Source organism: Marmota monax, unplaced genomic scaffold (assembly GCF_021218885.2).
Source record: "Marmota monax isolate L192 unplaced genomic scaffold, Marmota_monax_Labrador192_F-V1.1 WCK01_AAM20220418_F8-fsc00029, whole genome shotgun sequence".
Taxonomy (NCBI): domain Eukaryota; kingdom Metazoa; phylum Chordata; class Mammalia; order Rodentia; family Sciuridae; genus Marmota; species Marmota monax.
The window spans coordinates 16275580-16301299 of NW_026693024.1; the positions used below are offsets into that span (position 1 = coordinate 16275580).

General features: G+C 43.8%; 1 protein-coding gene and 1 long non-coding RNA gene across 15 annotated transcripts in view; one reads left to right on the plus strand and one right to left on the minus strand.

The window, feature by feature from the left end:
* Atxn1 (ataxin 1) overlaps nucleotides 1–25720 on the minus strand; it is a 387579-nt gene that overhangs the window by 111528 nt on the left and 250331 nt on the right. The window lies entirely within an intron of this gene.
* LOC124098549 (uncharacterized) lies at nucleotides 1414–7650 on the plus strand. Of its 2 annotated transcripts, XR_006853600.2 has the most exons (4): nucleotides 1414–1922; nucleotides 4689–4812; nucleotides 5204–5349; nucleotides 6495–7650. It is a non-coding gene; the product is annotated as an uncharacterized LOC124098549 (long non-coding RNA). The 2 variants fall into 2 exon arrangements; XR_006853601.2 differs by lacking the exon at nucleotides 4689–4812 and having other exon boundaries at nucleotides 1428–1922.

Consider the following 25720-nt stretch of genomic DNA (forward strand, 5'->3'; position numbering starts at 1 on the left):
AAAGTCCAGGTGTTGGAGATTTAATACCTAAGTTCATTTGTAAGTGGTATCTGGAGATGAACTTGGGGAAGTAATTAGGATCACATGAGGTCATGAGAGTAGAACCCCCAAGATGGCTCCAGTGGCTCTCTAGGAAGAGAGACCTGAGCTAGCCAACAGCTGTCTGGCTTCACGATGCCTCCATCAGGTGACGATAAAGGTGCCCTTACCAGGTGCCAAGCAAAGGCTAGTGCCAGGCTCTTGGACTTCCTGGCCTCCAAAACCGTAAGCCAAATCAATTTCTGTTCTTTATCAATTAGCTGGTCTCAGGTGTTTTATTATAGCAACAGAAGCTGGCCCAGGATACCTGGCTACCTGTTGCTATACTTGTTCCAGGTGCTGAGGGCCAAGGACATTCTGAGGAGACACACAGGCTGAGCTATGGCGTGGTCTCTGCCTAAGAACTTTGGATTTAAACTCTTTGCCCTACTGTTTCTTGCCCTTAAGGAGACATCCCTCAGTTCTTTCATATTTTCTTTACTTTGACTGTGGCGACCCTACACTTCTCACTGGTACTGCAGAATATACAAAGAAATCAAAGTATTTAACAACATGTTTATAGCTCATTCAGCAAAGATAAATAAAATAAAAAATAAAAGCAAAGCTAGCTCTGGAATTTCTCTTATAACAGGATGTGGTGCTTCCACAGATTAGAACCTCCTTTGCTCTGCAGATGAACTGCACGCAGGCATTGGGCAGATGGAGAGACAGGCCACGCAGATCCTTTTCTCAAGAGCAACTGGGGAGAGTGTGGGACCTGGGGCCACACTCAGGTCTGTGAATTCCTAGCTGGAGGCCAATTCTAGCATTTCACAGTTTTGAGTACTCATACCTCCCAAGTTTGCCACGCAGACAAAATCACGTCTCAGAATAAGTAAGACTAAATTTGCCTCGAGTGACGTTATTTTCTGTGATGGCTGTTGAGACTGAGAACAGCATTGAACATGAGAAAGGAAAAAAAACTCCTGAAGCTTCCAGGTAAATCACCAGGACCCAACAGTCCCGGTCCTCCAGACCAAGTACTAGAGCAAAACAGATCAGGGGTGGGGAGGGGCACCTGTCCACTGGGACACTTCACGCTGCAAGTCACCAGATCTGCCACACTTCTGATTTGGTCTTGCAGATCTCAGCAACACTGGAATAAAGCTAGATGATCTGTTCAACAGTCAAAAAGAAAGGAGGATGGGAAAAATAAAAAAGAAAGAAAAAGAAGGAAAACACGGGTCCTGTCCACTGGCTCTCACAGCCCTGCCGGGGTGGTGCAGGAAGCTGACAGCTACTCTGTACTTAGCACGGAGCAAGGTTCTGTATGTACACCATCTCCAGACGTGTTTTTGAAACAAGGGCTTTGCCTTTTACCACCAATAATTTTTCTTGTTGTATGTTGTTACTTACACAGATGTTCCATAATTTTTTGCATATGGCTCAGCCAAAGAAAGCTTTTCACTTCCATTTTTGGGAAAGTTGCAAGTGCCTGTGTAAGGGCGGGCACGTCTGGTCTTTACATCATTTCTATGGAGACGACAGGGCGGGATGGCCGGTGGGCAGGCGTGCCCGAGGGTGGACACGCACATGTGGAGTGACGGGATCCTCTGCCCCATGTTGCTCACCACATTTGATCTAGCTCCTTCCTGAGTCATTCCTATGAGACGGCGGAGTGGCGAGGACACCCGAGGTCGCTGGTATTTGCTGGGATAACACATTATCTGAAGGCTCTCTAAAGAGGGTTTGAATATTTACAGAAGGAAAAAAGAGGCAGGAGAAATGAGAACACAGTGAAGATTTTTTGGTTTCTGACTTGGCAGTCTTCACAACTGAAAGCAGCCCGGCCCTCTCCCGTTTCCACGACCTGCCCTGGGCCCTGAGCAGCATGCACATATACGGTATGAGCGCTCGGAGGAGGGCTGGTGGATGTCTGGGGAAGAGCGGGTGGGAGCACAGACACTGGAGGGGTGGAGAGATGAACTCCTGCTCGCTGGGCGTCTAGAATGGAGAAATACAACTGGCTGATGGGCACATGGAGGAAGGGCAAAGAAAAAATATACATCTCTTTTATTGCGATTTCACCAATTGAGAGAACATTCTGCTTGGGGGGAGATGTCTGCCAAAGACTTCTAATTCAGTTTGTTCCACCCGTTTTATTTTTAAAACCAAGTGCAGATTTTATTCCTGGAATGTTATGGGATTGGTGTGGGCAGAAACGGGCAAATTTTTTTTTTTTTCAGAAGCGCTTTAAGTGACAACTTGGGAAAGACCCTCCAGAACTCTCCAAGTATAGGTCAGGGGTGAATTTCATCTCCTTTGCCTCCTGAAGGCTACCTTGATTTTACAAAGGGGAAGCTTGGTTATGATTTTGAAAGCGGGTGAAATAAGGATACCGCCTCTTAGTGATTCACTGCAAGCCAGGCAGTATGAGAATTTGCATATTCTCTCTGGCTTAATCACCACACGTACGTACCCTCATTTATGGGTAAGGAACTAAGCTAGGGGGCACTGTCAGAGTGGAGTTCAAATTCCCATCTTGATGATATTAAAATTCTTAGCTGCCCTGCAACTGGGCTTTCCAATGTCTGGAACCTCACACACTAATGATACAAACAATTGATGAAACAAACATATAATTTAGCTATTGGGGCTACTATTATTCTAACGGGATGGGGCAGAGGTGAATTCCTTAGATTGCATTTCTTGTGTGAGACCTCGGAGCAGTCAAAGGTGGCCTGCAAAAGGGGACCAGTTCTGTGGGTTTGAGTTTCAGTGGTGGGCCCCAAGTTATCACGGGTGGCAGAATTGGTGCATATAATAATTGTTATAATAGATGTTACCTATGCACTATGATATTATACATCATAAAATATTATTATATATAAAATATTATATCTCAATCATGATTTTGATGCTGGGCATGCAACCCAGGACCTTGCACATGCTAGAAAGTGCTCCACCACCGAGTCATCCACCCAGCCCTCTGTATTTATTTAGAAATGCCACACTACACCTAAACTTGCTCCACCTACTTTGGCAACACTAAATATAAACAGACTGTCCCTCTCCTCCTCCTCTCCTCCCAAAGTGCTCACTTCAAAAATCGATTTCCTCTGTCACTATTTACTGCCTCGCTTTGCCCAGTGGTTCTGAGAAACCACATGGAAAATCACAATGTTACCCTTGTTAAATTGACCCTGCAGGGCTCTGCCGCCAGTCCGTGCATCATCTCAAGAGGTAAAAAGGCGAGTCACCAGGCTCACGCTGAGAATGTCATCATGAAACCAACAAGGATATGCAAATCCGTCTGCTCCACGGCTCATTTGCATAGAGTTTCATTGGTTTTGTAGAACCTCTACACTAAATGTCAATTTCCTTTTCTTTCCTAAAGCTTATTAGCTTCCTGTGATGTTTACAGCCTGGAAAACAAACAGATTTAATAGTTAAAATGCTTAAATTGTAGAATTAAAAAGCACATGAGGAAGAGGAAAAAAAAGCAGCTCCAGTGTAGATCAGACATGTAGATTCACTTGTGCTGTTAAAATACGCCTTCCATGTTGGGAAGATGCGGAGAACCCGTGCACGTCTGAGCACACATAAGCAGCGCCGCAAAATTTGCTTAACCTATTTCTTTTATTTTTAATTTTTTTTTTTTGGCAACAATCTAGAAAGAGCAGAGAGATTTTCTTATGAGCGAGGAAGGGCTTGAACCTAGTCACTGGGTACACATTTTACTCACAATGAAATCTGAATGGAAGGCTGCCAACCCTTAGGCTGATATTGAAACATTCTGTGATTCTCTACACTTCACCCTCTCAGAAGTAATGTTTTAAGACACTTCTGGTATTTTCAGAGGCACCACACAGTTCTGTCTTTACCTCACAGTTCAGAGTGGATACACAGCAATAATATTTTGCTCAAAAGAAATGCAAAGAAAGTCCTTTACTGCGAAGCTCATTCATCTACAGAATCTATACAATAAACATATGATAAGTTTTGTACCAAATCATTTCCCTTTGTGCATAGATTTTGGAACTGGGTAAGAAGAGCGAGTTTAAAGAAATAATATTTAAATTATAAAATTTATATTTAAATTAAATATTTAAATGCATTCTTTTAATATTTTAACAAATTATTTAAAATATTAAGCATCTCGGTAGTAGACGATACCTTACAGACAACTTTATGGAAGTGCAGAAAGTTTACCATTTCATTCAGCTACTGTACAGAGCATCTACTGCTATTAAACATTAATTAAACAGCTGTGCCAGAGGTGACTGGTGATCCACACCTGCATACTTCTTTGCTGGGAACTTCAGCACAATTAGTAGATGCACCAAATTTCACCTGGACTGCAGAGAACAGCTGCTCAATTAATTAGAGTTGTTGGCTTTAAGGAAAAAAAGCAAAACTGAATGCTCTTAGGAGATTTTGGAGGTGGATTAAAAAACTGAAACCTTCTGCTACCAAGAGGGCATTCCCTCCAGGTGAGGCCCCTCCTTGCCACATGAGGAAGGGGTGAAGCTGGGGTAAAGCATCATTTGAAGGTTTTGAATCCTGTTGGGGCCACAGGCACGGTTATGTTGGGACGGAATCCAGCTATACAGCTCATTTCTGCCAAACTCCATCCATCCGGTCTTAAATTCCTCCCTCTGTCTGTGAAGCGACCAGGGGGAAATGACCTGCATGAAGTGACAAAAGGCAGAGCAAACACAGGAGAAGGGTCAAAGGCGACGGTGGTGCCGGAGCCGGCCTGGGCTCTCCTGAGGAGCTATTGCCAGAGTCCAGGTGAGCCACTCCCTAGCTCTGTGCCTTTGTTTCTCCAGCTGCTTCAAACAAGGGTCATCACATGACCTTGAACTTTAGAGAATTTTTGGGAAACTGAGCAGCTTACAAAAAGCACCCAGTAAACACGAACGCCAAACTATTATCTCATAATTCAATGTGCCCACATCAGATTGAGACAAGTGAAACCCCAAATTAATTGGAGACCATATGCTACGGGTTACATTTTCCAAAAGCCTTCAAAAATTGGCATTTATGATGTTTGTGGGGTTCATCCTTTTCCATGTACAAAAAAACATGTGCACACATCAAAATAGACCCAGTGAAGTCGTAATGATCCAGAGGAAGACTATCCAAGATTCTTACTGTTTCTTTTCCTGCTGCCCATTTTTAGTCTCCCTGGCGATTCCTCCATGATCAGGGAGAGGGGCCGGCATGGAAATCAATCCATTCTTTTCCTCACTCTCACTTCAATTATCCGTGCTACCTCAGCCTGCACCAGCATTGATTCACGAGGTCGAGTCATCTTTGTACTCACAGGTGGGTGTGAATGTTTATGTGCATTACTGGGAAATGATGTATTTGCATAAACTACTTTCATCTCTTCCCCTTCTACAACTTTGCTTATTGAATGGAAATTTTTCTAAGGTCTGTTTATTTAGTTCTACATTTTATGGACCTTCCTTTAAAAATTAAGAATACTACATTTTAACCTTTCTTTGTTGGCTGGGGAGTCTTATCAATGACCATTCATTACAGGGCTGCACCACACAACTTTCTGTCTGCTTCCGAGTGATTTTTTTTATCCTCTCTCGTTCTTAGCCTGTCATCTGATACATCTCACTTATTTTTTTTCATTTGACAAAGCAAATGCTTGTGAAGTCCGTAATACACGCCAGAGCCCTGAGCTGCTGGGAGCTGAGAGGTTGAGTTAGGCGATCGGGCTGTCCCTGGCTCCCACACAGCTTGCACCCTACGTAGGTGAGACTTTGGGCGCAGTCATCCCCCTTTATCCATGACCAGACCCTCAGTGGGTGCCTGAAACCATGGATAGGACCAAACCCTAATGTGCTTATATTTTGCTATACATACATACCTACGATAAATTTCAATTTATAAATTAGGCACAGTAAGAAATTAACAATAACTAATATAGAGTAATTGTAATATACTGCAACAAAAGTTATGTGAATGTGGTCTCTCTTGAGGGAGTCAAGACAAATGTCCATATTTTTGGATTGTGGCCAACCATGGGTAATGAAGACAGCAGAAGGCAAGCCATGGCTAGGGGTGCCTCCCGAGTTCTCTTTGGTTCCAGCCCCTAGAAGGGTAGGATTTCTGTTTTTTGTTTTTTTTTCCCCCTAAATACATAAATTGCCTCTTCATGGAGCAGGATTTTGCCATAACAAATAAAGCTAGATGGCCGATGGTGTAAGACAAGCTTCTCTATTTTGAAATTCCCTGTCCCTTTAGCACTGCCTGGAGAGGAGGACGCTATGTAACTGTAGTCACGCTACTAAGGACGCTAACTTCTTGCTAGACGAAGAGGTGGCCCCTTGGCCAAGGCCTCCTCAGAGGACCAGAGACTAATGTCTGACACCCACAACGTGAGGGAGGGAAACGGATTCTGTTGAGAGTGAGCGAGCAGAAACAAAAGTTTTACGTTCTCCTTTTTACCATTACAGGTGTGACACAATAGGGCACAGACCCGAGCATGACACAGGTGGTGCCAGCTGCCGAGTCAGGTTTCATGGTTGTGAAGAGGAAAGTAAAGGTGATGTTCAGCTCGTCTCCCTGAAGACTGTCCATCTGAATTAGGAACGGGAAGTCCTTCCTGTGACTCCACTGAAAGATATCAGGACTGTGTCCTTGTTGGAGCACAGCCACGTGAAGATCCGCTCATTGGCCTACATCGTATAGTTTATCCAAGACGAGTTTACACTTAAACACCCAGCAAGGGGGATCTCAGAAGAGCACTTATGAAATAGACTGAAATTTAATGATAGATCTTCTTGGGTAGGTGGACTATCAAGGCACTCATAAAATAACAGGGTTGAAAGAATAAAAAGGTGGGTGTTTTGGTACGTGAGCCCCTTCAGCCTGGTACATGGAGGGTGCCCAGGTGGTACTGAATAAAGGGAAAGGTCTGGAAGAGGAAGGACGAAGCAATTCAGCTGTCATTCTGGAGACTCTCTTGTAAGACTGCAAACAAGTCTAACATCATCATTAACAGAATTTAATACAGAAAGCTTCCAAGAGAGAAACTCCCAAGTCCCCCCTTTATGACCAAATTTCTCAGAGGCTCAGTGGATCTAAATTTAAACTCCACAGGAAACAGGACCCTTTGCCTCAAGGCACTAAAGGTAACACATTTCTATAAGAGGGCCGTCTGCTTAGCCTGTCTCCTTTGGTATCAAGGGTCTTGAATTCAAAAAGGATCAATAAAAAAAAACAACACAGAGTTCCTTTTGTGTGCCACTCGCTATTAACAAAGGAGAAAAATGTGTGATTGTCAATGAGAATTTGACAACTCATTTTAACTAATACCAGTTGAATTCCCAGAGCTAGAGACTGACCTGGGGTTGGGGGTGACAAGGGTGTGCAGGTAAGACTAGGGACACCCTTTGTTCAGACCATCAGAACACACACCAGAAAGACCAGGGGGCCTCACCTCAGGGCTACCATTTCCTCAGAGTCCACGGTCCTAACCCAGCCTAAGTTTGATCCACCCTGTGGCTTTTGATGAATTCTCAGCTGTTGGTTTCATACTGCATTAATGTAAGGACTTCATTACCTACACATTCACTTGAAACGAGCAATTAAACTTTTCTTTGTTGTTTACTTGGGTTTTTTGTTGTTGTTTTTGGTTTTGGTTTTTTTTTTTTTTTTTTTTTGAGATGGTGCCTAGGTTGCCCAGGCTGGTGTCAAAGTCCTGGGTTCGAGTCATCCTCTTGCCTCAGCCTCCAAGCGCAGGGGCTCCAGGAATGTACCATCAAGCGTGGCTTTTGCTACTGTTTAAAGAAGCAAGCAGTGGCTAGTGGTCCTATGCATTTCGTTTTGAAAGGCACTACTTTTCCTGTAATAAAATATTTACTAACAATATATGATCTATGTACATGTATGAAAACACCACAGTGAATCCTATCAGTGTGTACATCCACGAGATGGGGGTCTTATTAGAATAGGATGTAATCCATGCTTGTTTAATTATATCAGAGTGGAACCTATTGTCATCTGTAACTAAAAAGAATCAATACGTGTGTGAGTGTGTGTGTGTGTGTGTGTGTGTGATTGAAACCATTTTTTTTTTTTTTAACATCTGGGAGTATTTTAGCTTGGAAGGATTGGAAGGAGAGGATATTATTTCAGATAAACATCTTCCCCAACACTATTAAAAAATTGAAGTGGGAATTCAGGGACAATGATGGTGGCGGAGTCAAAGGTGCCGTGGTCTGTCAACCTCATGGAATCCTTGCCTCCTCCTTCCCTGTCCATAAGAATAACGGGGATGACAATAACAAGAATAGAGAAATGAGAACCCTACAACCGAACACCCACGGACAACATCAGAACTCACAGGGTGGGGACAAAGGACCAGAGGGAAATGCCTGGGTGGTGACCTAGTCTTTTGGGGCGCTCTCACAGAATGCCCGAGACTGGGCGACTTATAAAGAAGAGATTTATTTCTGACATTTCTGGAATCTGGGACCACTAGAGTCAAAGGCCTCATCCCTGAAGGTCCCTCCTTCCTCTCCAACCACAGCAAGTGGTTTGGAGCCAATCAACCTCCAAACCAATGAAACCAAGCCTCCTTCCACAAGGAGGCTCCGAGGAGGAACTCTAGAGTCCAAGTGGAACACGATGGTGATAATGAGATCAAAGGGAGGGGAGGGTGAGCACTGGGGGGGGAAGGCCGAGAAGAAATCATGGGCCTTGCTTTGCCATTCTGTGGGAGTGGGAGGGAAGGAGTTCCAGAGCTCGGAAGCTGGAGAGGATTTTCTGGCCGCCCCTTTGCCCCCGAAAATACAGGAAAACTCATTTCACTTCAGAATGAGTAACCAAACAGACTGTGGTCAAATGGAGGGCGCAGTTATTATGAGAAACACAATCAGCCCAGCTTTCTCACCACAGAGACAGGCCGCAGAGCGAGGGGAACTTGAAGACTTCAAAAGAGCCAAGAGAAAACAGAGGGTAGAAAGAAACACACCAGGATGGGGACACTCAGAAGAGCTGGGACTGAGAAAAGCCACATTTGGGTAGGGAAAGAGACGGGAGGGGGGCGGAGAACAGAATTTGAAGGAAACCAAACCCATTTTAGAAACGGAGACTAAAGAATGAAGGCAAGGGAATGTCTGCGACCAACATCACCCAAGGGGCACCGGAAAACGACGGGAGGGGAGTTTGAAATGTCCAAGAAAATGAAGAAAGAAAGAAATGTTCAAGACAAGTCTCAGAGAAGACGAGCAGAGGAAATTGAACACGACGTTGAACAGGAGCCTCCGCTGGGTGCGGTAGTGCACTCCCGAAATCCCAGCTCCTCAAGCGGCTGAGGCAGGAGGATCGCAAGCTTGAGGCCCACCTGGGAAACTGAGTGAGACCCCGTTTCTAAATACATAAGGCAGGTGGTGTAGCTCATTGGAGAGGTCTCTTGCCTAGCATGTATGACGTCCTGGGTTCCCTAGTACCACCCCACCCCATCACACGCACAAAAAAGAAACAACACAACAAAATCTTAACACCTTAACTCAAGCATGCTTTATAGAAGTAATTTATATATATTGAAACTATATGTCAAACAGACACACCATACACCTAAAAAAAAGTCATCTGGAAAAAAGAAAAAAATGAAGATCATTTGGGAGTCCAGTCACTTATGAGGGTCAATGACCAAGTCACTTGTAAGGGACAGAAATTTAGAGTCATCAGACCTTTCGAGAGCCAGGTTTTCCATGAGAAGTCAACAGAGTGACTCCTAGGAAAGGTAACTAGACCCAGGATTTTATATCCAGCCAAACTGACCTTCAAGTCAAGGACAGTCTGTTATGGATTTGCAAGGCCCAGGGAAGATGGTCCCCAATAGCCTAGGGAGAGGGTCCAGGCCACCAGCACTTTAGGGTGGGCCTAACTGAAAGATGGGGGTGAGAAGTGAACACATAACCACGGTAGACCTAGGACTCAGAGATGAGTGTAACGGGGGCAGTGCCGTCTGCAGGGGCCACACAGTCTGACGACGTGCGGGGATGAACACTGTGAGGAGAGGGTGGGAATAAAGGACACCACTTTGAATCAGATGACGGAGAGAGGAGGAAAGGAGAGCATTTCTAGAACTTCAATACTGCCCAGCCAATAAACAATAGCTCAGGACAGATGGGGTGCTCCGCAGTACGTTAAGGAAATACAATACATGTATCATGTAGAGCAAAAAATACAGCAGCCTACCCAAATAACATCATTGCTTATACTGAAAAAAGGACATGCATAAAAATGGTTACACAAAGAGAAAGAAGAATGGATGAGGCAGGGTTAAAGAATTCAGTGACTTCCTTATTTCTTGGGTTTGATTTTAGGAATATGTATTTTTACAAAATTATTGAACAAGAATAATTTTTCAAAGCTTCCTCTAAAAGTCTCAAACTAAAATTTAAATGTAAACCCAGTACTGGGGGTTGTAGCTCACTGGCAGCGCATGCATTTAGCAGGCGCTAGGCCCTGGGTTTGATACCCTCACCAAAAAAAAAAAAAAAAAAAAAATTCTAGTTACTGTAATAAACAAAGAGAAACTGATATCTGAATTGCAATATATCTGTTTATCTTCAGCTCAGTGAACTAAAAAAACAATACAAATCTAAATCTAAACAAATAACTTCAAAAGTTTTCAGTTAGTATAGGTTGGGTTTTTTGTTTTTTTTTTTAATTTGGAAATTGTGAAGTGTGGATAAAGTAAATGAGTGAATTGTGCTGGTGTGACTGAGAAGTGCTATTTTCAGTTTCAGAGACAAGAAACACTGATAGAAGACAAACAAGGTAGAGAAAAATAAAGCTCTCTCCATGAGTGTAAATTCAGGAGGCCTTTTATCTTAAAATACACACACACACACACACACACACACACCACTCTCATCTGCATCTGGAAAGACTAAGACACACTTCCGAGCTTTGCTGAGTTCACTGTGAAAATGCTGAGAAATGATGGCGACCCAGATGAAATGAGTCACCCCTGGCCAGCCTGTGGTCTCCAACACCACTTCTTGCTAAAAGCGATCTTGTCTCTTTGGTAAGGAGCAGATCTCGGTGCTGGGGCAGGAAATGCACAAGACGAGGTCTGGAGCAAGCAAGGGGGCTGTTGCAGACAGTCAGCATTCCACATCCAGGAACCCAGCCGAATAGGCTGCTAGGGCCAGAGTGGGGACCCTCTGAGCATCAGAAGGGCTAACTACTGTCAGGGATGGAAAGACATGAGATATGCTTCCACTCAAGTTCAGACATATGTTTTAAAACATTCACTCAAGGATTCTAGGAGCCAGAGAACTGATAGGTTAAAGGGAAAGAATAAAAAATTTTCTCTACTCTTTGCACAGAACCGAATACATTGATGAAACAAATTGTAGTGTTCCTCCTCAAATAAATGATTCTTCCTAGTAAATGGATAAAGGATAATAGACGTACAGTATTACCATTTTGCAACCCCTAACAAATTTATGAATTTAGACAGAAATCTCACTGCACAAGGAAATATCCCCACTATCTCCTGAAGGAAATATACAACACAATACCAACTATGAGGTGGGTGGACAGGATGGGCAAAGTCTGCAATGCTTCCCAAATTCCCCAGCAATTTCCAAGAAATGCAGGGCCATGGGAGCAGCTAACCAACATCACATGGGTGCAATCGTTGAAATCCAGATGGTGGGAAATTCTACCAAATGAGCAAATTTCTCAACATAAAAAAAAAAATGGCAGTATAAAAAAGATGGAGGTGGTTTGAATAGTGTAAGGAATAAGAGAGATCCTGATTCAAATAAACTATAGGAAAAAAATCCAACATAGAAAAAGTTATAAACCATAGGAAAATATGAACAGTGATAGAAGAATTGATGATACTAAGCAAGTATTGTTATTTTGGGTTTCTTTGGTGTGATGATGAGATTGTGGTTTTGTGTAAGAATCCAAATCATGTACTTTCATTCTAAAACACTTATAGGTATGCTGTTTGAAATTTGCTTCAAAATAGTCTGGTTTCAGGGGGTGGATAAAAGAACCATGTTATTATTAGATGCTGGAAGGATAGGGGGTTCGTTTGACCATCTACTTGGATGTGTTTGGTATTTTCTGTAACAAAAAGCTAAAGTTCCTTTGAGAATTCAGCAGTATTTCTCAAACAATTCCCTACAGCTGTCATTTGAGGTACTTATTAAAATTCATATTCCCCACGTCAGTCTACTTGGGGTTCTTAAAATTAAATGTCTGCCCAACCCAGACTTCTGAATCAGAATTCCTGGGAACAGAGCCGAAAACACGGCACTGTAAATATACTCTGCAGGTGGGTCTGTTCTACATTCGACTTAGTTTTATTTGCATGAAATAAATTATTCCCATTCTCAAAAGGTTTTGAGCAATCAAAGCTAAAATTTGTTTTTCCTGTGAGAAGAAAGCTAGAATAACCTAAAACATCCTGCGTGTGCTATAGCTTCATTTTGATAAAACAGATCCTGTAAGCATCACACATCTATGTGTGAATGGTCCTAAACTCGTGGGAGTAGGGGATCAGACCCTGTAAAGCTTGCTAGGTACCTGTACCAGCCTCACGTTTCCTGGATGAAGGTACAGAAGTGTGCCTCTTATGTGGGAACCAAGCTCAGTCACAGAGAAGATAAGCAAAATCTTAAACAAAGCATGATCCCAAGCCCTTCTATAACATCAGTGCAATAACTATTCCTAGAATTACAGGCACTTTTCCAAAGGAGGTCATCTTATCCCTAACAGAAACCCACTGCTGTCCTCGAGGATGCCAAGAGCCACTGTGAGCCTGTGCAATGACTCAGTTTCTCTGGTTTTAATATAACTTCCAGGATGAAGAACAGTCAAGAAACAGTCATCAACAGCAAAGGCGCTGATAAGGTACAGGGAACCGAGAGGAAGAAACCAGCGCTTAGTAATGAGCTTTACTAAGATTCTAGTTACAGTCTTAGAAGCTTTATATAGGATTTCTAATTTAATCTTTATTGAAGCATGTAGCTTTTATACTTGTTTAAAAACCCCCAGAAGATTTGGAGCATCTGCATTTTATTTTTAAATTGGATTTCTCACTATTAACTGTATTTTTTAAAAGCCCTTAATGTTCATATAGTAGGATATCACTTAATGGAGGAGTTGGGGTCTAAATTTCCCATGTGCTGCAGGGTATGGGGTGAATATTATCTTTGTAAGGTAAAATCAGATCCTAGCCAGGCATGGTGGCACATGTCTATAATCCCAGTGACTCAGGAGGCTGTGGCAGGAGGATCACAAGTTGAGTCCAGCCTCAGCAATTTAGTAAGGCTCTAAGCAACTTAGCGAGACCCTGTTCAAAAGATAAAAATAGCTGGGGATATGGCTCAGTGGTTAAGTGCCCCTGGGTTCAATCCCTAGTACAGAAAAAAAAAAAAAAAAAAAGAAATCAGATCCTAATACTTTCCCACTCAAACCCTTCAGCAAATCCTACCACACACTTAAAGCAAAACCGAAGCCCGGGTTCTTGTCAAGGCTTGGGCCATGGACGTGATCCGACCCCATCTATTACTCCCACTCACCTCCCTCCTCTGCTGTCTGGCGTGCTGACCTCCAGGATCTTTCCCCATCCAGGCACAGCTCTGTTCCCACCTAGGATGCTTCTCTTCCAGTCAATCACAGAGAAACATACCCCCTTCAGCCAGGTCCCTGCTCAGAGACGCCCCTCCTGGCCACCTTATCTCAAAGAGCAATCCAGCCTCCCTTGCCCCCGACTCATCTTTAACAGAACACTGTCTTCAAAGCACGCATCAGCCCCGACAGGGCACTATCCGGAGCTTGCTCTAGTGGAGAAAGCAAGGGAGACTTGGAGTGAACACCTAGCCTTCTCCACTAGGATGCAGCTGCCTGAAGGCAGGATTGGGTTCCTTGCTCCAACTCCAGCACCTAGAATGTCCTGGCACATAGAAAATACTCAAGCATTCGCTGAAAGAAAAGTGTTTCTGACATGGCCCACCAAGGTCAGTGGACAAGGTTTGGGTTCACACTACCCCATGCAATAATTAGCATAGACGTTGAAGTTTGAAAGCCACTGAGCTGGACAAAGCCAGAGGAGGGAAGCCTACCCCAGATATTCACCAGGGTATCCAAGTCACAGAGCCTTCCATGGCCCTAGGGGACAGAAAGTCAAACGTTAGTACTTCTGCTTGTATGAAGGGTTATGGCTTGGATACGAAGTATCCCCCCAAGCTCCTGGGTCAGTGCAGGAATATGCAGAGGTTCAGCGATTAGGTCAGGAGCACGGAAACCTGGTCTGTCCATCCTAGTTCGAATGGACATGACCATGGCTGGAGCAGGTGGGTCAGTGGGGGTGTGCTCTGGAAGGCGCATCCTCCCTGTAGCCCCTCCCCTTTTCTTTCTGCTTTTGGTGATCAGACTCACCATGCAAGCAGCAGCTCCAAACACTGAGCTGCTCACCGTGGGCCCACAGCCATGGAGTCCACTCCCCATGGACTCAACCTCTGAAACCAGGAGCCCCAAGAAACTTTCCCTCCCTTAGGGTGTTCTCGCAGGGTTATGTTGGTCACAGCAACAAAAAGGCAACACAAATGCTTATATTAATTCCATTCAATAGTAAAATCTCTTTACTCTTCATTATTTTTTTGTGTGCTTTGTTGTGAAGATTAGTTGAGTTCTTCAGAAATTAGATTCAAGGTCATCTGTTACCGAAATGCTACCTTCTGCCCCGACACGGTGGACTACGGGTAGGCCGTACTGCCAGGTGGGCGTAGAAGTCCACGTCTCCCCTGCCACCCTGGCTGCCCCTACTTGATGACCCTTCACTAGACAGGGCAACTATCCTGCCCTCTACTCATTGTCACCACATCACTTTAGGTCTCCACAGTGCACTCACTTGCTGTCGCACAGGTGAGCAGCCTGGTGTCACGTGGCTACATCAGACCACTTTCAATTACTGCCTAAGGCAGGCAGCCTCAGTTCCCGTCACCCATGGATATGGATAGTTAACAGCTTGATGTATGGCATAAAATGGAGTGACAAAATGGAAGGCCTTGCAGAGAACCGTCAAAGGTACCTTGCTCATGTAGCTGCACATCAGCAAAGAAATACAGAGTCCGTGATCAGACTCACCACACAGATTTTTTTCCTTCTGAAATTGAAGAGGAGGAGGAGGCGGGTCCTTAGACTTGAGTTTCTTTCTTTAAGGACACCCGTGAGCATCTCATTAATGTTATAATTTGAGAAGTGTTTTTGTCTCTAATGGAAGATTTAGACTAGAGGAAACTATCATTGGCTCCCCAAATTACAGGCTCACCAATTTAAAAACTGCAAATTCTTGCGTGTTAATGATTTCGACTTTGAAGTAAGCCATTTCTACTCCTTTGTTTTAAGTGAGTAAGTTTTAAATGGATCAATTTAAGTGGGGGGAAAAAACCCTCAAAACTACAAGGTAACTATTTTTTAAAAAATAAGATACCTTATTATTATTTGCAACTTTTTATTGCAGGAAACCAGGATTTTTCTCAATGCTGTGCAAAAACATGAAAAAAGGAAATATGTATGTATGTATGAAACAAGACTACAGCTGTCACCCATAACACTGACCTCAAATTTATGTGCTCATCACAAAGCATCATTGTTCTTGTTTAAGTTGTAAATGTTAGAAGTCAGAATTCTACACTGACATGTAACATCATGCTAACAAAGTTTTCCTTTATTAGTTTTATACATCAGCGTTTCATATAAGATTGTGTTTGAAAAAGGAGTTGATACTAAAAATCTGTAAACCACCACGCAAAGGCAGTGAATCACATCGACGTCTGTGGGTGCTCATTGCTGCGGCCACATTATGTCTAAATACAGGAAAGCCAGAAACAAACTCAGTCCCTGAGAACTTTCCTTCGCCTGACAGCAAATGTTTGGATACTACTGATGACTTCCTTAACCATCCCCACCACTCAACATTTGGGGGTCAGTGGGCAAAGGCTGGACCCTTCATTGAGGCGACACGTGCTCACAGAGGTGGATATGTTCTGGTGGCATGGAAGGATGGGGTAGAAACAGCTTCATCTGCAGTGATAGCACAGCCCCTCCCATTTCCCTGCCCCTCAGGGCAGAAAGGTGCTGTGGCAGAGAGGCCCGAGTTTATTATTCAGAGAGACTTAGTAGTAAACATGAAGGCTTTGGGCCTAACAGGTGACTCTAAGCTGACTCATGTCCATTCCTGGGAGCTTCTTTATCTGCAACAGGGAGACGCCAAGTTTGTTGAGATCCCTTAGTATCTCATTAAAAATGAGCAAACAAAACCCATAAAACTCACCTGGCACCATATTAAGTGCTCGATATGTAGCTTCTTTCCTTCTTGAGATTTTTGCAAGAAAAATGCCTACCAGGCTGCTCTAGCAATAGGGACCAATTTCAATCTTGGGAATGGTTTTTCCAGGTGAGGGATACAGCCAGCCTCCTCCTGAGCATTCTCAGGACGACTTTCCAGAAATCCAGTCATTTGTCCCCATCCTCTGTGAGCCCCACTTTAGGTTCATCTGTGAACTCCTCTGACTCCAAAGGATCAAATGGTAAGAGAACAAGGGCAAAGATAAAGGCGGATGCCTCCGAGGGTCAACCCAACGGACAGCAAAAAATGGTCCTGGGAATTTAAATCATGAATCCTTGGGCCCTCAAGAAATTTCCTTTTGTTTAAATTAAAGTCAATCTTTTTTAATCGTTAAATGGGGGCACCTTCTCTTCACATTGAAAAAGAAGGCATTTACCCTTCAGCTGTACAAATTATATAGGATTGAAAATAGTCTAGTTGAAGGAAACATGAAGTTTGTAATTAGAGTTCTCTTCTTTCCCCTTCCCAAGGCGAACAGGAACAGGCTGAGCTGCAACATGGTTGTTTAAAAGGTTAAAAGGTTGTCATCCCCACGTTCTATCTTTAGTCTCTTTGTCTAAGATGCCGATGCTATGTTTCCTCTGTGCCGTCCTCCTGGGCACGGTCTGTCTCTCAGCATCTTTGGGCAGTGCCTTTGGGGACCAGTGTCAGCCACTCCTGGATTCCCTTTCCCTTTCTCCAACTCGCCAGGTTGTAATGTGGCTCGTGAGCAGAATGGGTGTGGACTCCAGCAAGGAGCGGGGGATGCAGGCAGCAGTTAATTGTGGCCACAGAGAGAGGTTCTGGAACTCCACGGAAAAGCAGCAAGAGCCTGGTCAGTCAATTAAGCCCCAGTGTTAAGACCAGGAGCCTCCGGAAGGCAGGGATCATGCTCCCTCCTCCTGGTGCAGGATGGGCGGCAGGCACTCAGTAAATACTCAGAGACGAGTCAGCAAGTGCAGGGGTGAATAGATGATGTTGGGATTACCAATACAGCTCAGAATCTGTAACTCCCAGTGAAGCACCCCTTAGGAGAAAGTAAACCTTTCTGGGTTTTACAGAGAGCATATGATTAAATTTAGTTGGCAACATGAGGATATTTAGGAGTGCCCATTTTACGTCCCAAGGTTATATATGTATCAGAGGAGAAATTAAGCCCCTCCCCCTAAAAAAAAAAGGGCTAGGGATGTAGCTCAGTGGTAGAACACTAGAACACTTGCCTAGCATGCATGAGACCCTGGGTTTGAGCCCCAGCACCAGAAAAAAAACAACAAAAAAACCCAGCAGGATGTCGTTCTTATAAACTCATTTGGGAATTGAAACCAGAGCAGACCAAGCAATTTAACTTAATTCAAATGAAAGGCTCACAAAAGGGGACATTGCTGTTTTTCCTCTTTTAACAGGTCTGAGACTTTGGAGATAATTCTCTCCCCCCAAAAAGGATGGTGTCAAATGTATTTAAAGATCTACAGAAACCTCCCTTTTCAGATCCCCCTTGTCCTCGTGGTCATCATTGTGGTCTCCTCTTGCTACACACACCAAGTGTTACAACAGGGGACAGGTTTACACTTTTGTGATTTCATCCTTCAAAAATGTTAGATGATTAATTCACATTAAAACTCCATTACTGATTCAGAAGTTCAAGGTTTAGAATTTAAAGATTCTGGCAGGACTTAGCCAGCTAAAAGCAGGCTTGAGCTATCTTAAAATAAGAGTTTAGGAATGTTGACCTCATTGAGGCATCCTTAAATTTAGTTATCACCATCCTTTGCAACCAAACCACCTGCTAATTGAAGCCATATAGTCTTTAAAGCCAATCTCTCGTGTTTGGTGTGGATGAAAGTCCTGGAGTGGTAAAGCCAGAAAACTCAAAATATCTAGGTTCAAATTCTGGTCATGGCACACAACACTTATGTAATCTTAAAAGGGCTTTGAATTTTTCTCAGCATCGGTTTCATTATTTATGAAGAGAGGGTAAAAAGAAATAATTGTCTAAGAATGGCTGTGAGGATGACATCAGTGTAAGGCAGTGAATTTTATAAATGGTATGCAAAACATACCACTTTTATCATCATTGTCATCTGTACTTAAAAATGGTTTGAATGAGAAAGAATAAGAAAGCACCTACATGGATCCCCAACTCCATAACTGGCACTGTCCACAGACGGTGCGAATGTCACTTTTAGGTCACAACAACTCCATTGTCTACATATAAATTTATGCCTGATGTACAGCAATAAACGATTTCCAAGTCTGGAAAAACTGACGGGGGGTTAAGTAACATGCTCAATTTTATGTTTCGGGAATTAAGTCAATAAATATTTATTGAACACTTATTATGTGCCAGGGACATGCACTGTAGGCAGAGAACAGAGAGCTAAGCAGACATCTCGCTGTCAGACAGTTGACAATGAATGGGATTCTTTTGAATTTCAAATCACTTTCCCCATTCCACATTATGCCAGTGTGTTCCCTGGGCTGCTGTGTGGTCTAAGGCACATGTGACACAGAAAATAATACCTAGGCAGCACCACACCAGCATAAATGATCCAGTCCCCTGCAGGGTCTCCATAGCCTCAGGGGCCACCACTGCTCCAAGGCTGAGGCCATCAATACCTAGATGCATCTGCAATATACTGGTGTGGGAAGCTCTGCTTTATCTATGGAGTAGCTAACGATTTAGAAACTTCCCCAGATTCAGAAATCCATTTTCTTCCATGTTATTTACTATCGCATACATGGTAACGTGTGTAATTTGGATAGCCCTTCCATCTCTTATGGCCATAAATTCAGTGCTTTTAGCAGGTCAGCAAGAGGAGGTTAAACCAACCTTTGTAGTCAGCAGGTAAAACTAAACAGGCATCATAAGTAACACGTTAAAAATATGCTGTTTAACTGTAAAATACCAGCAAAACTTAGTAATTAAAAGAAAAGGACCAAGTAACTTCTTAATTTTATAGAAGTTTCCTCTTTTTCCATGGTTTCACTTTCTGAGATTGCAGTTCCCAGGATTCAATCATGGTCCAAAAACATTGAGTGGCAATTCTAGATATAAAGAATTCGTGAGTTTTATGACTTTTTATAGCATCGTGTTGTAATTGGTCTCTGTTGCATTATTATTGTAGTTAATCTCCTACTATACCTAATGTATAAAACAACTTGATGGTAGGTGTGCGTGTATAGGAAGAGTGGATCCCAGGACTTGGGACTCTCCATGGTTCCCTGTCCCTTCTGGGCATCTGGGAACATGTCTCCCATGGAGAAGGGGGGCTGCAGACCACCAGGGCAGATTCAGAAATGGGTCGTAGAGTATTCAGAGGGCTTCTGACTGGAGAGTGGCAGGCAGAGGGAGTGGGAGAGGGTACCAGAGCCCACAGTCATGGGCATGTGTGGCCACTGGTGCGAAGAAGGTGCTCACTAAGCATACGGGGTATGGAGAACACTCTAGAAAACAGGGAGTTGCCAAGAAGGAGATCATCATCAGACCCACAAGGGGAACATCATCAGACCAAGTGGAAGGACCCACGGCGTGGAGCAAAGTACAGCAGCACCAAAAATGAACAGAACGTAAACACCTGCTTCACCTCTGGGGGCATAGGATGGCCAATAAGCAGCTGGAACAGAGACCATGCATTGAAAGTCACCCAGGCACTGTCAGTTTAAAACAGGACAGTACTATACACCTATTGAAATGGCCTCAATCCAAAACACTGCCAACACCAAATGCCCGTGAAAGTGGGAGCAGCAGGAACTCTCTCATCACTAGCAGGATGAAGAGAAGAACACAGCCATACTGGAGAACTCAGGCAGTTTACAACAAACCAAGCATACCCTTACCGCACGATCCAGAAACCATGCTCTTTGGGGAAATCTAATGTCTGCAAAAGATCCTGCACTTTACCCATAATTGCCAAAACCTGGTGAATGGGTATGTCCATACACTGGACACTCTGGTACATCCATACAATGGAATACTATTTAGCCCTAAAAAGAACTGAGCCATCAAGCCATGAAAAGACATGGAGGAACCTTACGTGCACACTGCTTGCCACATGAAGGATGCCCGTCTGAAAATTATGTACACTATAGATTCTAACTTTGTGACATTCTGGAAAAGAAAAATCTATGGAGTCAGTAAAAATATCAGGGGTTTAAGGATTGATAGGGAAGGACGAGTAGGCAGAGAGGTATTTTAGGGTGGTGAAACTATTCTGTATGATACAGTAATGGCAGACACAGGTCACTATAGTATTAACTTCCAAGTAAACTGTGGACTTCCGTTAACAATAGCATATCAATATTAGTTCAGCAGTTGTAATAAATGTACCATGCAAGATGTTAACGAGAGGTGACGCTGTGAGTTAAGAGAATAGGGAGAATGGGGGAATTCTCTGTACTTCCCAGTAAATTTTTTTGTAAATTTAAAACCACTGTTAAAAAAAAAATAAAGTCCATTAATTAAAAACAAAAACTGCAAAGTTGTCAGCTGTTTGGGGTTCTGCCCCTCTCCCCCCACGTCCTGCCAGACATTGGTTAGAGCCACATGGACCTAATCAGGGTACACACCCTAAAGACGACTCCCAGCCAGGGTTGAAGGACAAGGCGGGGAATTGTTTTATGGGCCAAGCTCTGGGGGACACGGTGGTTCCCACAGGGACAAGGGCACAGCTGGGTGCTTTGGGAAGGTGCTCTGCCAAGCACCGTGTTGGAAAGACCAAGAGCACAAGGTGCAGCTTAAGGTAAACGCGGGTGTGTCAGAGAGAGGCCCTGGGGAGGGGTTCAAGATGCGAGGTCACTCCAGACCACGGAAGAATCCAGATGAGTGGAAGGGAAGTGTCCAAACCCTGCTGAGACACGGAGACAGGCAGGTCCCGGTCGCTGGCATTGAGAGTTGGTGAACAGAAGGCCCCAGGCGCGCTCTGGGGAAGTCCCATTCCAGGAAAGGACAGGGTGAACTAGGAAAGTCAGGAGCAGGGTCACTTCTCAAATGTCCCAAGTGTGAGGAGAGAACCGAAGAGGCCAACTGTCTATTAAAGAGGGTCCCTGGGTTTCTTCTCACCCGACCCTGTTCAGGACAGAGCAGGACGTCAGTACAATGGAGACCGGCAGAACAGAGAGGAAAGGCACGGGGGCCACAGGGTGGGTACAAGTGGCAAAGCCAAAGCGCCTCCACTCTTAACAGCCTAGCAGGGGAAAAGCCAGAAGCCACAGAAACATTTAGAGGCCTTTATTTATCAACATGGAAGGTGTTGACACACATTTTTATATGAGAACAGAGGGTTTAAGAAAGCATATGTTTGTAAGTTACATGAATTTGTGTATATGTACATGGAAAATATTCTGGAAGCCAGGTGCAGTGGCACATGCCTGTAATCCCAGTGGCTCGGGAGGCTGAGGCAGGAGGATCACGAGTTTGAAGTCAGCCTCAGCAACTTAGTGAAGCCCTGAGAAACTCAATGAGAACCTATCTCTCAATAAAATAATTTATAAAAGGGCTGGGGATGTGGCTCAGTGGTTAAGCACCCCTGGGTTCAATCCCTGGTACAAAAAAAAAAAAAAAAAAAAAAAAAAAAGAGTCTGCTCTCATGTGCATGGTGGTGACATGATGGGTAACAATGACCTGGTGGATTGTTCCAATTTCTAGCTAGTATTTCCCCGTTTCCTTCTCCACATAAAAAAACTAACTTATTTTTTCAATGAAAGAATTAATGCTTCTTCCATCTCATAATCCAAGTTCCCACTAATGTTGAGGACAGACCTGGCCAGTGCCAGGGGGAGCCCATGCCTGCCTTGGATTAGCGTGGAACAGTCGCTCCCTGCAGAAATGGCTTCAGCAGCCACAGCCTGCTTCCTAATGGGGAAAAAAAGGAAGAGAAACTCATAAAATCTAAAGCCACAAAAAGTAATGGCAGGAGCAGGAAGAGACAGTGGCGAAATGCCCGCCTCGGGCAGGAGCAGCCGACCCCCTCGCGTGGCTGGCACCAGCTCGCTCCTTCCCTCGGGAGGAGGTTTCTTGATTAGTCTATTCTAAAAATGGTTATTTAGAAAAATGTTAGCTAAAAATATCATCAGAATGCATAGATATGCAGAAATACCCGTGATGCAGATTATTTATGAAGATAATGTAGCAGCATGACCAAGAATTAGCATGAATCATAGTTACTCTACAACTGAGATGTATTTTCCTTCAACAAACCAGAGAGAGGCCTGATCCAACCCCCACTGTCAGCTTTTAAGGTTTGGATCATTATTTATCCACTGTTGCTCTACGTATAGAGGAGGAGGGTGAGGTGGTGGTCCTTGGGGGTGGGCAGGGGCAGTATTAGGAAAACAAATCCCAGAAGCAGCGTTTTAATGACTATCATCTTCCCTAAACTAACCATCTCACCTTGCAATCTGTTTCAGGAAGGTAACTTTAATCAAAAGCCATCTGTTTCTGAATCTTCCTTTCTATTGGCATAAATTCACTGTGGCTCTTTGTCCAGGCAGATGCTCAACAGCAAAACCCTACAGCGTTTAATGCTATCGCACTGAGGTAGGAGTATGAGAAAGACACAAAGAATGACTTAGAACAGGGAGCTTTAAAGTTGATCATCAGTTAACAACGCTCTCCAAACATTGGGCAGGGGATGCAGCTGAACACCACCTAAAAAGATGAAGAGACTGTCCAGAGAGTCGCTTTGTTTCTGTTTTGTATAAAACACGAATGGGCTCTTAGTAAAGACAGGCTGTTTGCATCAAGTGACCAGTGAATGTTTTATAATATTTTTTATCTACAGGAATAACCGGTGATAACAATAATAAAAAAAAATCAAATAATTTGTCTCCTATGAGCCTTAATAGCAACATCACTACGAATTCAGGTTAGAGCCTCAAGTACTAATTCAGTTTAGGACTGGTTTGTACCTTAGAAAGGGAAATGTTGTCAAATTGTTATCAGACCGACTGCTGTTTCCAGGGGCACCGCTGCGAGATTAGTGAACGGTCACCAACCCCAGTAAGCAAGTGATGCTGTCCCTGGGCTACTAGCTGCTAGTGCACACCGAGGTACACAGTCATAAATCAACACCAAGCAGGTTAACCAAGAGAGGCACATGTCACTCTGTTAACGACGTGTGAAGTAAATGCACACATCTATAAAATATCTGCGCCTGGTAACAGAAACACGGAGATTTAGAGGAACCCGAGTTTTCAATGCTGGGTTGAGAACGTTCATTGAATTGTCATCTTTCTTTTGAAAAGAACATAAACGGACGAGGCTTTTTCTTCTCAATGGAAGCACCTGATGAACATCTCACGGATGAACGGTTCCAGTTGTCTGCGTGCGGACTTTCATCAGAGCCTGAAAAACCCACACAAATGACAGCAGGGCCCTGCCCTTAAGAAGCTTCTGTTCCAGCAGCAGAAAAAAATATATGTGAATCAATTCAAAACAGTGTGATGTTCGAAATAAAAATTCAAGACTGTCAACAAGGGACAATCTTAACAGGGAGCAAGCAGGGAAGGACCAGGAGCAGAGCCAGCCTGGAAGACAGGGTGCTAACAGCGGTGGCCTCTGTCCAGGGCGTATTTGCATTTTAATAGAAATCAAGCTGCTGCTTTGGGTTGCTGTAGGAGAACTGCTACCGGTAGCATTTCTCAGACATCAGGAAGAGGTTGGCAGGGAAGTTACTTCAGATAACACCAGGAGGCTACCTAGAGTCGCAACATTAAAAAGGGGTCAGATAAGTCAGGTGTACGACTCCTTCCAGCATCTGCACCTAGCAAAGACAAAAAAGAAAGTTGGCAGAGGGACCCAGTGAGAGGTCTGCACACCCATGTTCACAGCAGTATTATTCAACATAACCCAAAGGTGGATGCCACCCATATGGCCATTATAGACAAATGGACAAGCAAAATGTGGTCTATCCATACCACGGAATATTACTCAACCTTAAAAAGAAAGGCTATTCCGATATGTGCCGCAACACAGATGAGACTTGAGAACATTGCGCTAAGTGAAATAGGACAGTCACCTAAAGACAAGGACTGTGTGATCCCACTCCTGGGAGGTGTGTAGAATAGTCAAAATTACACAGGCAGGCAAAGTAGAAAGGAGGTCACCAGGGGCTGGCAAGGGCAGGAGGGGGAGGTGTTCACGAGTCTCGACTGTTTTGCAGGAAGAACGGAGGTCTGCAGGTAGACAGATGAAGGGCAATCCGACATCGCGAGTGCGACTAATATTCTAAGCTGTATGCTTAAAACAACAGACAGCCAGGTGCAGTGGCAGATGCCTGTTATCCCAGTGGCTCGGGAGGCTGAGGCAGAAAGATCCCGAGTTCAAAGCCACCCTCAGCAATTTAGTGAGGCCTCATCTCAAAATAAAATATAAAAGAAAAAGGGGGCTGGGATGTGGCTCGGTGGTTAAGCACCTATGCTCAATCCCTAGAACAAAACAAAAAAACCCACGATGGACATAAGTAAAATACACATAACAAAATTTATTGGGAACAAATTAGTCAAAATATAGTTGGTGAACTATGCCGTAACTTCAAAACTCAAATCAAAGTTACTTGGCTTGACACTATTTAGTTTTTTGACATGGAAAGTGACTATTCAGAAGCCAGATGGACAGCATGCCTTGATAGGATAGATAGGGACCTTGCCTAATATGTTGGAAGAAAGATCTCCCCCAGGACAACTGAAATTTTGTCACTTAAATTTCAATTCCATTCCCCCAGCTCTTGCAAAATGCAGCTAACCTTATTAATGTTAGGGTCTTTCCATAAGGCTATGTTTTTCTCCCTAGGCCAATCCAACACACATAGTGGTGTGGGGCATTTGTAAGAGAAAGATTCAAGCAGACAGGGAGAAGAGGGCGACTGGTCACTAGAGGGACGGGCGGGAATGGCTGAAATCAAACTGCCTGCTGTGAACTTCTCCCACCCCACAGATGACCTTTGATACAAGCCCTGCTCTGCTTTCTCATCCCAACACTCTCCCTTTTAACGATAAGACTCCTAGCCATTAAAACCAGTCACGACTCAAAGCTTGAAAAGGATTTTTATCAGAAGATGAACACGTTTCCCACTAAATAATTTCCAACCACGGTGGTGTAATTTCATCACAGAAACAAATTTTGAATTTTCAGTTTCATGAGCTGAAATATGTGAATAATTTAAGACCGAGATGGAATAAATAAACATAGATGCCTTAGAGCTTAGCTCCGCACGTCTGAGTTTGCTGTAGTGAGTCAGTAGGTTGGAAGAATCTAGACGCACCAAAGATGTAACATAGGACAGACGGATTGGATCAGAAGGGCTTTAATGTCCA